The sequence below is a fragment of the Phlebotomus papatasi genome, chromosome 1, assembly GCF_024763615.1.
Source record: "Phlebotomus papatasi isolate M1 chromosome 1, Ppap_2.1, whole genome shotgun sequence".
NCBI classification, from domain to species: domain Eukaryota; kingdom Metazoa; phylum Arthropoda; class Insecta; order Diptera; family Psychodidae; genus Phlebotomus; species Phlebotomus papatasi.
In genome coordinates this window covers 1756364-1769255 of record NC_077222.1, presented here as the reverse complement: position 1 = coordinate 1769255, position 12892 = coordinate 1756364, and positions in this window count along the sequence as shown.

The following is a 12892-nucleotide window of genomic DNA, read 5'->3' as shown; positions in this document are numbered from 1 at the left end:
ACAGAGATGTTCAAATTTCATATCAAAAATGGTACAGAGTAGGGTGTCAATAGGTGCTGACACGAGTTCTTAAAGTGTCAATATACAGTCCCGTCTCCTACACCATTAGAGAAAAATTTGGTGATTTGATATCATAAAACTTTATGATATCAAATTATCGGATTAAAGACAGACTCGGTTAAATCTATAAAGAAAAAATCTAAATATAAAAAATATCAATTTTCATAAGTGTATTTAATATTTAAACTAAAAGAAAATCCTGAAGTAAGATCTCTTTTTAGTGTTTCTTTTTTAAATGCATTTTTAAGATAGAATTTTGACCTTAACATGGTGCAAAAGATTAAAAAAGAGGTTTACAAAATTTTTTTTAGTGTAATTTAGAACAGCATTTAGTATTGATAGTACTCGGTACGGAATTAAGTACTGATAGTGATACCGTAAGTGCGGATGACTTTGATATCCCCCCAGTTCGTAAGCTTTTCTTTATTTCTAGAACTTAAGGATGATCTTTACCAATTCGATCTACCCGATCTACCATATCTGATCGATGAAAACCATTATTACATTAGAATTAAAGAAAATCTACGAACAGGAGGGTATCAAAGTCACCCGCACTTACGGTACTAATAAGTCCTCGATGTTCCATTGCTTTTATCTCTGTGCCTTCGAAAATACTTCGAATTGTCTTCGGAAATTTCTATGTATGGCATATTCTGAAATAGTTTACCTATCAATTTAAGCAATAATAAATAAATCGATTCTTTCAAAAAATATCGGTTTCATTTCGCAGTTTCATGGGCATCCGATAACATCTGAAATCCCGTTTTCGAAATTTCGAAATTTCAATTTTCAATTTTAGTGGTTTTTTTTTACATGTTCTAGATGATCTGAAAACTTTTCAAACGGTTTCCTTTGAACCAGGATTCTGAAGAGAATATTGAAAACAATCAATTAAAATTTTAGTAATTTTTCATGGGTAGATGGTAGCCCAAATCTATCTAACTGTTAGACTATATAGAGTACGTTGTATGAAACAGGCTTAAATTTTACCTCTATTTTTTTACTTACCCTTAACAGCAATTCATGTGAAAATTTCCATTTTCAAATTCCGGAAGAAAATTTTCATAATGAGCTATCCCTTTTTTCTATTATCTACGTGACTTTAAAGCATATTAGAAAAAAATCATTTGAACATCTTCTCAAATTTCTGAGTTATATTTTCTGAGCATTTGTTTTCAAACTCAACTTTTAATTTTTTTAGTGGTTTCACAGGCATTTTCGTTATTATTTGCTTAGGAACACTCTAAATAAATTTTCGGAACTTTCCGGAAAGAAAAGAATATCTCAAAGTGGATAGATTTTCGTGTTCGAAATATATTATTTCAGGAAAATTTCAATGTAGTTTACAAGATGTCTTGAGAGATTAAAAATTCCTAGTCTTAATCACATCTTATCGATTATAATTTTGGGATACTTCGGATTTCGAGAGGTATGATTTTCGAAAATACAAAATCTTGGGCTAAAATTTATGCTGTGTATTTCGAAATAGATAATACCCAGAAGAAATATTGAAGTCCATCCACGATGGTAAGATAAACAAGGTGTCTTAAAGATTTCTTTTTATCACTTTTTTCGAAGAGCTCCGATGTACAGTGGCGACAAGATAAATAGCACAGTTTCGGACAGTGTAATATATGCTTTGTTTTTCAAAAAAAATTATGCTTTTAAATGATGAAAGTAATAATAATAAATGAACTTATATATAAATACATTTTGAATATGAAGAAAAAACCTGAAAGTTCGAAAGAACTTTGAAAGAATTTTGAAATGAAAGAAATTTAGTACGATCAAAAAATTCTTGAACTGGCACATATTAAGAGGACAATATAAATAGCACACCCTATAAGATGTGATAGTTTTCGGCTCGTACTGCAATTAACAACTTACAAATTCTATTTAAAAATTCAATTTGGATTAATTAGTACTTAGTTAAGTAATTTAAAGAAATCAGGATTTGACACTATTCTAATGTGATCGTATTTAATGTAGTGTCGATATCTACTTAAAACTGTCTCAAATTAGTCACATTCCAGAGATTTATCATGTGGTCAATCTTTTCCTTTAAATTCAACAAGATTGAGGGCCTTAGACCATCCTGCCCATTACAGAAGGTCAATTTTGTTCTGATTGAACCAGTTTTAAAAACTCTTGGCAGTGTGATTGGGATCATTAGCTTGGTTAAAACTTAAAAATCAAAAACAAATTATTTTCGATATTGAAGTATATGTCTTGTCCAAAAATATCCTCGCAAGAAAATAGGTTTATATCACCTGATATTCCATATACAGACCATACGCCACTTCGCAAAAAGTAACCCCATACTATAAAATTACCACCGCTAAGTTTTACGTTCTTAGTTATGTATCAAGGGCAAAATTCTTGACTTTTGGGACATCTAATATTTTGTTATGTAATATCCTGTAATATTAAACAAGAATACTTCAGTTCAATGAATATTATTCCAGAATTACAGGTCCTTCTGCATATGCTCTTTAACAAAATTCAAACAACAGGTATGGTTTCGCTTGGATACTAACTCTGTAGGTCTGGCAACACTTCTAAACCGGGTATTTTTACACAATTGGCTTTTAGTAATACTCACATCACTTAATTTTTCAAATTTTGTTCAATTTGTTCCTTTATTTTCGGTATATATATTCTCAAAAAGCGGTTATTTTTTCTCGAAATTTTCAAGTTTTTTGCGTAAATTTTAAGTTTGATCATAAAAACTTATTGAATTATTGGTTCTCTTCCTTGATCAATATAATTTATTAAAAAAAATCTTAGTTATCCTAAACTTTTTTACGTTATGCCTGTACATCCTGCACCAAAAGCTTTATTTACATGATTTTTCCAGTTCTCATAACTTTACTTTACGAAAATTTGTGGCATTAATGCTTACAAATGATCTAAAATACAGGAATATAGTGAATTTTAAAATAAAACTTAGTTTCAGGAAATATTTTCAGAGAAAATGAAAGTGTGCTATTTAAATTGTCTGCACGAATTATAGCTAAACTCATAAAATTACAAAAACATTTGGTTTTAACAGATACAAATATTTTCTCTATGTTAGGTGATCTGGGTGCTGAATGGTTAAAGATATCGACTTGGAGTTTTCGGGGGACCCCCCGTAAGTCAACTTGAGGATTATTAATATACTCTTCCTCCCCATCCCCCCTTTCTCATCAAAATAATGTTCATTTGGGATTAGTCTAAAACGCGTAGTACAATTTGTTTTTTATTTCTGGGTATGTTAAGTTGTCCGGCGGATATTTCGTCCATATACGAAAATATAGTTGAATCATTCATATCGGGGGAAGTGAGGCACCTTTGAAATTGGCTTGTTATTGTTGTATAAAAAAGTTAAAAAGAGTTAAAATGATTTCTGAGTATGAGACGGTATATAAGGTAATAATTCTATAAACTGATATTTTCAAAATTTCCATTTAAGCGTCGAATTAAACCTCAAAATCATGTCTTTTTTGTCATGTTGGATCCGCCAGATGATATTGATGGTTTTATTAATCCATGGCTTCAATAACATTGCACATTTATCCTGGGTTAATAAATCAAATTCGGAGCAAGGTGGAGAACGGGTGAGAATGAAACAAACCCAATATGATTAATGAAAGTTTAATAAATCATATTGCGGGTGCATCAACTCCTCTTTTTTTTTTCCTGTACTTTCAACTGGTGCAAAACCACTAATGTTGTTCAGTGATTTGACTGTAAAATCTCCCTCAAAAGACTTTAAAGTTTGAAAGCAAGTCATGTGAGATATAATTAAGTAACATAGGAAATTAATTTTATTTTAACTCACTTACATGATGTTTCTCTGAAATTGGAAAGTTTTGCTAAATAATTACAATTTGTTGGATTTCATCTTAAATGTTCTCGCTCCCTAAAAAAGTTTTCCCTTGAAAACTTTGGATTTTAAGATTTCTGGCAACATGCTTTTGGGTTTTACTTGCAAGTTATCTTTTGATATTTTCAAAAACGGAATGATGAGAAGTTTAGAGTTCTGTATCCCAAGAAATTTGTTACTTTGATGTTTGTGACAATTGTTTGCAATCTGATTCTAATTTATCTTTCTTCAAATTCCTTTTTGCACATTCTTTTTTTTTGTGCTTTACTGTTGAAGACAAACTCTAGCCAAGATAGATGTGTCAATGTCGACAATGCTTTTGGACTGAGTAATGTAATGCTACTTTTGTATAAAAGATAATGGGATTCCTGCAGGAACTGCTGCTGGAGACTTTGAGGATGATTTTAGACAAATGATGCCACCCAAAAATAGATAATCGATTTGTTGAATATAGAAGGGAATTCTCACAAGTTACACTTCTTGTTGAGAAAATTGTGACTTATTCAGCTTTTGTCTTCTCCTTTTATTTACCCAAAATCATCCTCATCTAATGCTATTATTACACCTTTAGTCGAGAAAATTTATTCCATGCCATATTTCCGCAGTAATAGCAATATAATATGAATTATGATGACAATATTATATATTGTTTCACGAAGAGAGAGAATATTGTATTTACTCTGAAATTTATTGTTTGCCCTTTAAAATGCCTTTTTAAAGCTTAAAGGTGATGATATTTTAAATCACAAATTTCCATTTTTGAGCAGATTGGACATACTTATATGCATAATTTGTGTATAGCTAAAGTACTTAAATACGGTTATTTCAATAATTAATAATAAACATCAATAATTTCACCTTTGCATTTATGTAACTGTTTAAGGTATAGGGGAGACCGGGGCAGAATTAGCCAGTAAATGAAATTTTTCATTGCGTAAAATTTTTATTAAAATGTTTGAAGAGAAGTGTAATTTTGGAATAAATAGTGATTTCTTTAATATTCCTTCTAAGACAAGCTTTAACATCCCACTGTCTAATACCTTGCGTGGCTAAATCTACCCCTATCTCCCCTATAGATTAATTTTTTTTATATATTTCAAAATTAGTGCTGAAGCTGTATTCGTGTTCTAAATGACAAAATCACTAATAAATAACCACTGATAAAACCAGACGGGCTTAGGGGGAAATAGGGCATCTTTGAATTTTTGTAGGGGAAGGTGGGGCTAGTTTGAGCAGTGGGGTTACATTGATGCACGATTTTTCGCATATTAAAGAAAACTGGGCTTTAACGCAATGCAATTTAGATAGACACAACAATTGTGGATCTAAATTAAATTATTAAGGTCCAGCTTTCTTTCTCAAAATCCTTTAACCCTCTAACGGGTAAGACCGCCTCCAAGCGGTCTTCACAAAAATCACATTTACAGCGACAATAAAGGTTTTATTTATTTAAAAGTGCTATAGTGTCCTCGGTAATAGTCTTATAAACATCTCTTGAATGTTTGAACTCATTTTGACTCTTCGTTTTGTTGCTATTCCCAGTTTTGTGTGACAGGTCAGAGAAAAAGCAACAAAAAATATTTGTGCAAAAAAACTCATTTCCAATTTCCATAAAAATACCGATTTAAAGTTATCTGACTAAAATAAATTTATTTTTTACTGAAAGATATGTCATTCCACTTTGTATATTTTATTTAAAAAAAAAAATTGAAAAAAACTAAAAATGTGAATTTTAGCAGCAAAAAGAGTTTCAAAAAAAATTTATATTTTCTCACTTAGCGCCTAAACTAAAAGAGATAATGCAGAATGGATGGTTTTTTCGAATTTATTGGATCATAATTATTCTAGAAAACATTGTTTTAGAACTTTTTTTTGCATATTAAAGAAAATACCGTTAGAGGGTTAAATAGCGAACAATTTTATTGCTTTTTGATAGCCTTATAGGTCATTCATCTTCAATAATCCAATGCTGAGTTCAATTTTTCCAAAAATCATGATTGATAAAAAATTAGAGGAGTTGAGCCATGTGTCTAAGCCTTAGGTCTGAAGCCCGTATAAGGATCTTTTCCGTTTAAAAATAGAAAAAAGAGTCCAGAGAGATGCCCCAATTAAAAATTGCCCCATTTCCCCTATGGAAGAAGAGAGTTTATCCTTTTTAAGTTACCTCCGAGTGCTTGAAACTCGGAATACGTGAAAATTTTATTGAAAAATGAATTTTCAGCTCAAAAATAGGGGAAAGCCAGCATGTTTGAGACTCATAAAATTTTATAGTACGGAAAAATAAAAGTTCAACACTGTTGAGCTTTTTTTTTCTAAAGAAAGCTTCCACTTTCCCTATCTTGCAGCACGCAAAACAATGTTTGATGGTCCAAAACATTTGATCAAACTAAAAATTTTGGTTATCTGTTTAAGTCTTAAGGCCCTTAATGTATTATTTTCAAAACTCAAAAAGTTACCTTAAAAATTTTGTTTAGCGCTTAGCATACTCACTACTATAGACTTTTTGAAAATAACTCAATTAGTGTTTTTATCACATTTATTTAAATAATCAAAGAATAATCCACGGCATCTCAAACTATCCGCGTTTCAAATATACAGACTGTCCCCTATGTAATTTCAGTTAGCAAAATAGATTTAAATTTGTTATAGTTCCGGCACACCTTTTAGATCAGGGAAATTTCATGAAGTCAAAATTCACATTCCTTTTATTCTCACATGTTTTGCATATGCCTATCTCATTCTTTCACACTTCAAATTCGATTGAGCTAAATTGAATTTGTTGTGACGTTTAAAAGAAGAAGAAGAGTGCGAAAGAGTGAGATAGACTTACATAATTTTTTTGAGAAAGAAAGGAATTAGAATTTCGAGTTCATTAAATTTTCCTAATCTAAAAGGTGTGCCGGAGCCAGTAAAGATATCGTTCGAGAGTGATCTAATTTGATTCCACAAAAGTGTCACCGCTAATAGTTAAATGTCATTCCATTCGCACATAATGTCTTTGATTTTCGAAGAATTCAAACTCCATTTCGAATTTTTATTCTGAATTTTCGAACAAGAATGGGAAAATGTATGAGAATGCCTCACTGAGAGGTTATTAAAGTCTTTTTTCATTGATTATTATTTATTATTTATTTATTTATTTATAAGTTCATGTCTCTGTACAAATATTAAGTACTAAATGGGGCTGTATAATTATGGTGAATTATAATGGAATAGGAATATTATGAGCATCGGTGCTTTGATTTCCCTCACAACAAAATCGAGATTGACATACGTTGATTCTCTATACACTTCGAAATTCGATTTTAAAGTGTGTATTTATGTTCTTGCAACAGTTTTATTCTTATGCATCCGGCAAACCTTCTAGATAGATAAAATTTCATGAAATCGAAATTCGTATCCCTTACTTTCTCAAAAGATTTGCATAAATATCCCACTTTTTCGGACTCAAAACTGGACTGAACTAAATTTAATTTGGTGTGATGTTCAAAAGAAGAAGAAGAGTGCGCAAGAGTAGGATAGACATATGCAGAGCTTTTAAGAAAGAAAGGGATGTGTATTTTGACTTTATGAAACTTTCGTGATCTAAAATGTGTGCCGGAGACTTTATAAGATTAACATTTTGTGGTATATACTTATGTTTCTGAATCTTTATTGCACTGTTAATCTTGGCTTGCTTAATAGCTCTTGATACAACGTTGGCTGAAATGAATTCAAATTGACCTTAGTTATAGGATTACCGCTTTACAGAAAAACATGTTCGAAATTCGATTAAGAAATACTTCAGCCACCACGCGAACGAAATGGGAAGTAAAAATGTTTCTTTTTTCTTGATGGCTTTCGGAACCGATCTTCCAATGGATATTTTTTCGGAATTTTTCTTTCATGATACAGTGTTAAAAGAAGGCTAAGAGTTTAAAGAAATAGCGTTCACTTGCACTGAAAATGGGGATTAAGGAAAATTCGATATGAAGATGTCGAAAATTTGATTTTTCGATGTTATCGAATTTTGCAGTTGTTGTACTATATTATGTTTGTTTTTTTTGAATAGTTGTGATATTTTCCAAGATCTTTCTGTATGCACTATTGATGATCAAATTCTATCAATTAGAATGGTAGTTATGACCATTTTAAAAGTTACTTCTACATGTCCCATATTCCAAGTTGTGAAAGTCGACTTATGGTGCTATTCCAATGAAAAATTAAAAGGGAAATATTCCGTCTAACTTTTTTTTAGCACATGACTGTTTTCAAGTGTTTCCGCATTATCGACTTCACTTTGTGTTGATACCCGTCGCGACTGTCTTTCCCAGTCCTCACTGTGTTCTAAAACCACCAAAAAGTCGTAACACGAACCAATTCAAAGAAAAGTTGATTATGTAGAAACACTTGAAAACAGTCATGTACTAAAAAGTGTTCTGGAGCTAGATTTTCTACCTTTTGAAGGTAGAAGGTATGGGAAAGTGCCCATGATTTACACAGCAGAATTCAGAAATATAGGGAAAATTTAGTTATTATCAAGCTCGGGATCGTGCAAAGCATGAGCACTTTTCCTCAGTTTCTTAGGGAAGTAATAAAAAGAAAAGTCGATTATGCAGAAACACTTGATGTACTAAAAAATATTCAGGAGAAATATTTCTTCTTTGCATTATTTTAATTGAAATAACTTGATTAAGCTTTACTATATTAACGTTTGAGACAGATTCATGTCATGTAGGATAAATTATTATGAAAACTGAATTTGGGCGTGTTCTAAAATAGCGTAGTACAGATTGTGTAGATGGAACAACTTTGTTCTAAGTATTTTCTGAAAACCCTAATTCGATATCCCTCACTGTTTTCTCTGTTTTTTTGTTATTTATCTTGAGATAGCTAGATTACAAGAGAAATAAATTTTTTTCTACAAATGCTGAATAGTAGTAAACTGCTCCACTTTATACAATGCTACGCATTTAACCTTAAACTTATCTTCTGCATTCTTTTAGCTTTGTGATAGCCATAAAATATTGCAAAACCGCCAAAATATCAATAAAAGCTTGACAAGCTTAAAGAATTCCCTGTGTATCACTTAGAAAATCCCTTATAAGATTACATTCCACCCAAATATGTCAAGTTCACTTGGTAATGGAAAGAATGATTAATATTTTTAATGTCCCCCCACAAGACTCACGGGAAGTATTTGACACCAAAAATTCGACCCATGTGAACATTTACCAACCACATGAAATATTCAATCAATAAAACATCCCATATAGCAGGGGGATACACTTTGCATAACCTCCTTGAGAGTGTCCCACAAGTTGCGGTATTAAAATTATACCTGATGGGGTTATAAGTGTATATGGAAAAGTTGTTAAATTTTAAGTAGACGCCTGTCTCTTCAACATAAAATGTTACTGCATTCACTTATTGTGGCTTTTTTGGTCTATAAAACCACACCTAAGGCCTTCATGACTTCATAAAGTGTCTGGAAATTTCAATTGGACTTCTGTACGCTATTGCAGTAGCATTTCATAATCATAATACATCATTATGTTTTATCTATCTGTGCATAATCTCAACAAAATCCCCAATTGATAACAATTGGGAAATAATCATTATTGAAGTACAATCAGAATTATTGAAGTACAGCTCAATGCTATAAAGCATCAAATCGCATCAATATATCAATTAATAATCTGAAATTGAATATTGATCTAATTTATGTTTTCTTACTGATTTACGACTTAGTGCAGGCGTCGTTTGTTACTAAAATATTCATTTATTACAAAATATCACAAGAGTTTGCTTCATAACGATAAAAACTCCTGTGACGCTATTATTATAATATTTCCACGCGAATGATAACTCTATAAAACAAAATATTTAACAACGTCAATGCATTTGCCACCGTTGATAAGAATATACTTTTAACCAATTGACGATTGAACTAGAATAATTTGTTATTTTAGCAGAAAATTTTCCAAATATTCACATAATAAATTAATTCCAAATGAACTTTTCCATTCAGATATGCCGAGTATTTGCGTCATTTGATTGATCCATTAATGTTTAAAAATTGCAAAAATTTTCACTGCCTATTCTGTATTATTATTATGCTATTATTAACAATATAACAGTATTATTATTAATATTATTATAGTTATTATACATACAACAGAAATTGTTTTAATCTCGCTAAATATTAGATTGGTTTAGAAATGAGGTGCTAATGAACATTATAGGTAAAATAGCAACAACATGTCAATAAAATGAAAACCATTTTATGTTACTGATGATGTTAAATGAACAATAAAATATGTTAAGTGCCTATTTTTGTTGATTCTATAAATTTGTGACCACTAAAATTCATATTAAACATAAAAGCCTATAGGCTAATTGTGTCAAATTTCGGCCAGCTTTTTATTTCGGCCACTTTGACTGTAATTTCGGCCAAGCAATTAAACGAATTACAATTATGGATTTATTCTTCGAATAGTCGATGAATTTATTTTTCTTTTAAATATTTATTCATTTTAGGGTGTATTAATACAAAAATCGTTAAATTTTAGATATAACTTCTATTTAAATTATGTTGTAGAAACTCAGTGTAGAAAGAGTCTTACAAAAAATGTGACAGATCGCTTGTGTTTCTAGCAGTCTTGTGATTTTGTGGATTTTGAGGATTTTCCTTCGATGTTTTTCATGAAAATTGATAAGTTTTCATTAAAGATTCTTTCTGTTTAAGTTAGGGGCAGCGCGCTACCTTCGGACGATTTATGCTTCGCACAAATATTTTTTTTCGACGTGTTATAAATGAATTTGGCCTATTATAATATTATATTTTAATAGCTGGTTCAATGCCTCAAATTTTCAGAAAAAGTTATGGATAAAATCCTTGAAGAGCATAGAGAAAAAAATTGAATTCTCTGAAGCTTGAGTCATCCGAAGGTAGCGTGCTTTCCCCTAATAGTGAATCATTCTTTAAATTTCTGGTAAAATTTCCCAGCTGGATCCTGTGAAAGTAGTGTTGCTTATTCCGGCAACAACTTTTGCTTTCCTAAATTTCTTATTCATTTTATTTTTTTTTTTTCAATTTCTGAGTTCTACAATGTCCATAGAAAAAAAAGCATCGCCTCTATGAAAAAGATGATGTGGAATAGCCCTTGGAAGAGTTCAAGGGCAAACTGCTATGGAAATCTGCGCGTAAATTCGGGATGTCACGGCAAACTCTTCAGGACAAATTACACGGAAGATCTCAGGGCTTATTGGTCATATAAACGTGTTAAAATAAATATTTTTAAACTCGTTCCGTATAACGTTTTGAAATTTTCTATCCATTGCTTCACAAAAGGTGGTCGCAAACAAGGTGGCCGATATTATACTCAAAGTGTCCGGAATACTACTCAACGCAATGTCTATATTTATAATATTTTTTCAATATTTTATGAACTGATTTAAAGAAAACAAAGATGATAAACTAGTTTTCAAGTTTCCATACAACCCTCTCAAAAAGTAAATAACAAGAAATTTCAATAAGTATTAAAAATATTGCATTTAAAACTTAGGACATCGGTGTTTATTTGCAACTATGCCGAAATTTGGCACACTTAACCTATCTGTATGCTCACATCTATAGAGTTTTCTAAGAGAAAAGCCATTCGAACATCTGTTTCGAAAGCCAAAATATAGATTTTTACTTCTAGTTTCGTCCGCGTGGTGGCTGAATTATTTCCTGTTCGAATTTCGAAATGTGCTGAGAGTCAACACTTACTGAGTAAACAACCCGCTCGAAAATTGAGTTCGAAATTACGAAATTTTGTTTGAATTTTTCTAACATAGACAACAGTTTTGCAAACAGAAGGCTAATGTTTTAGTACGGTGACAGGAACACGTGTCGATTTAAGTACTCGTGTCAGGTCCTATTGACACCCTATTCTGTATTATTTGGAATACGTCATTTGAACACTTATCCATATCGAAAACGTAGATTAAAGAAAAAAGTAGATCTTGAAAAAATCGATGATCTATTTCAAAAGCCAAAAAAAGATACTTTCACTTTCGTGAGGTGGCTGAAGTACATCCTATTCGAATTTCGAAGTGCTCAAGTGTCATAATGTGTTGGTCTCCACTTTGTTGTGAGGAAGAACATAAAACAACGGCGTTTATTATAAAAATTCCGGTGAACAACAGTGAGAATTTCTTCACCTCAAGACTAAAAACACCTTTTTAATCTTGCCCAGAGCTTTCGGTCCGGATATGGACCTTCTTCAGTGGTCGACTAAGACTATGTTTTTGTGATTTCTTGAGGATTCGTTCACTTTGTGGGAATTAAGGGTAAACATCACAGCAGGAAAAATCAGTTGGGAAGGTTTGTATGGGATAAATATTTACAATTTTCTAATTTTTTTTTTAATTTTTCTTTCTGCAAAGACTCTTTCAGTGACGTGTTTGGCGCTTTTACCGTAAAAATGTTTTGTTTTTTCAAATAAAAATCGATTGTGCGTAGGGAAAACTGGGGCACCACCAAACACGGGGTAGCACCAAACACTAATTTTTATTTCTAAACTATTTGGACTATCTGGACCATTTCTTCATTGGACAAGCATATCTATAGTGCCTATAAATTCCTATAGGCCTTGTTCTCAGAAGTAGAATATCTGATTAAAAAATCGCAGTGTTTGGTGCTACTCCATGTTTGGTGGTGCCCCAGTTTCCCCTATATCATTATTATTAATTGGATTGGTTGATAATATTATAAGGTATTTGTAAAAGGAAAATAACGAAAGCCGTCCTTTAACAATGAAATAACGCAATTCATTCAACTCTTCACAATATTAAAAATGTCTTTTTTTATTTCCTCTTAAATTAATAGCACTTAAATTAGTTTAGTCAAAAAGATTAATGTAGGAATACCTTTGCGAAGTTCGCTTTAAGTATGATACGTTATTTGATTAAACACTCCATCGTGTTTTCTCCCATTAT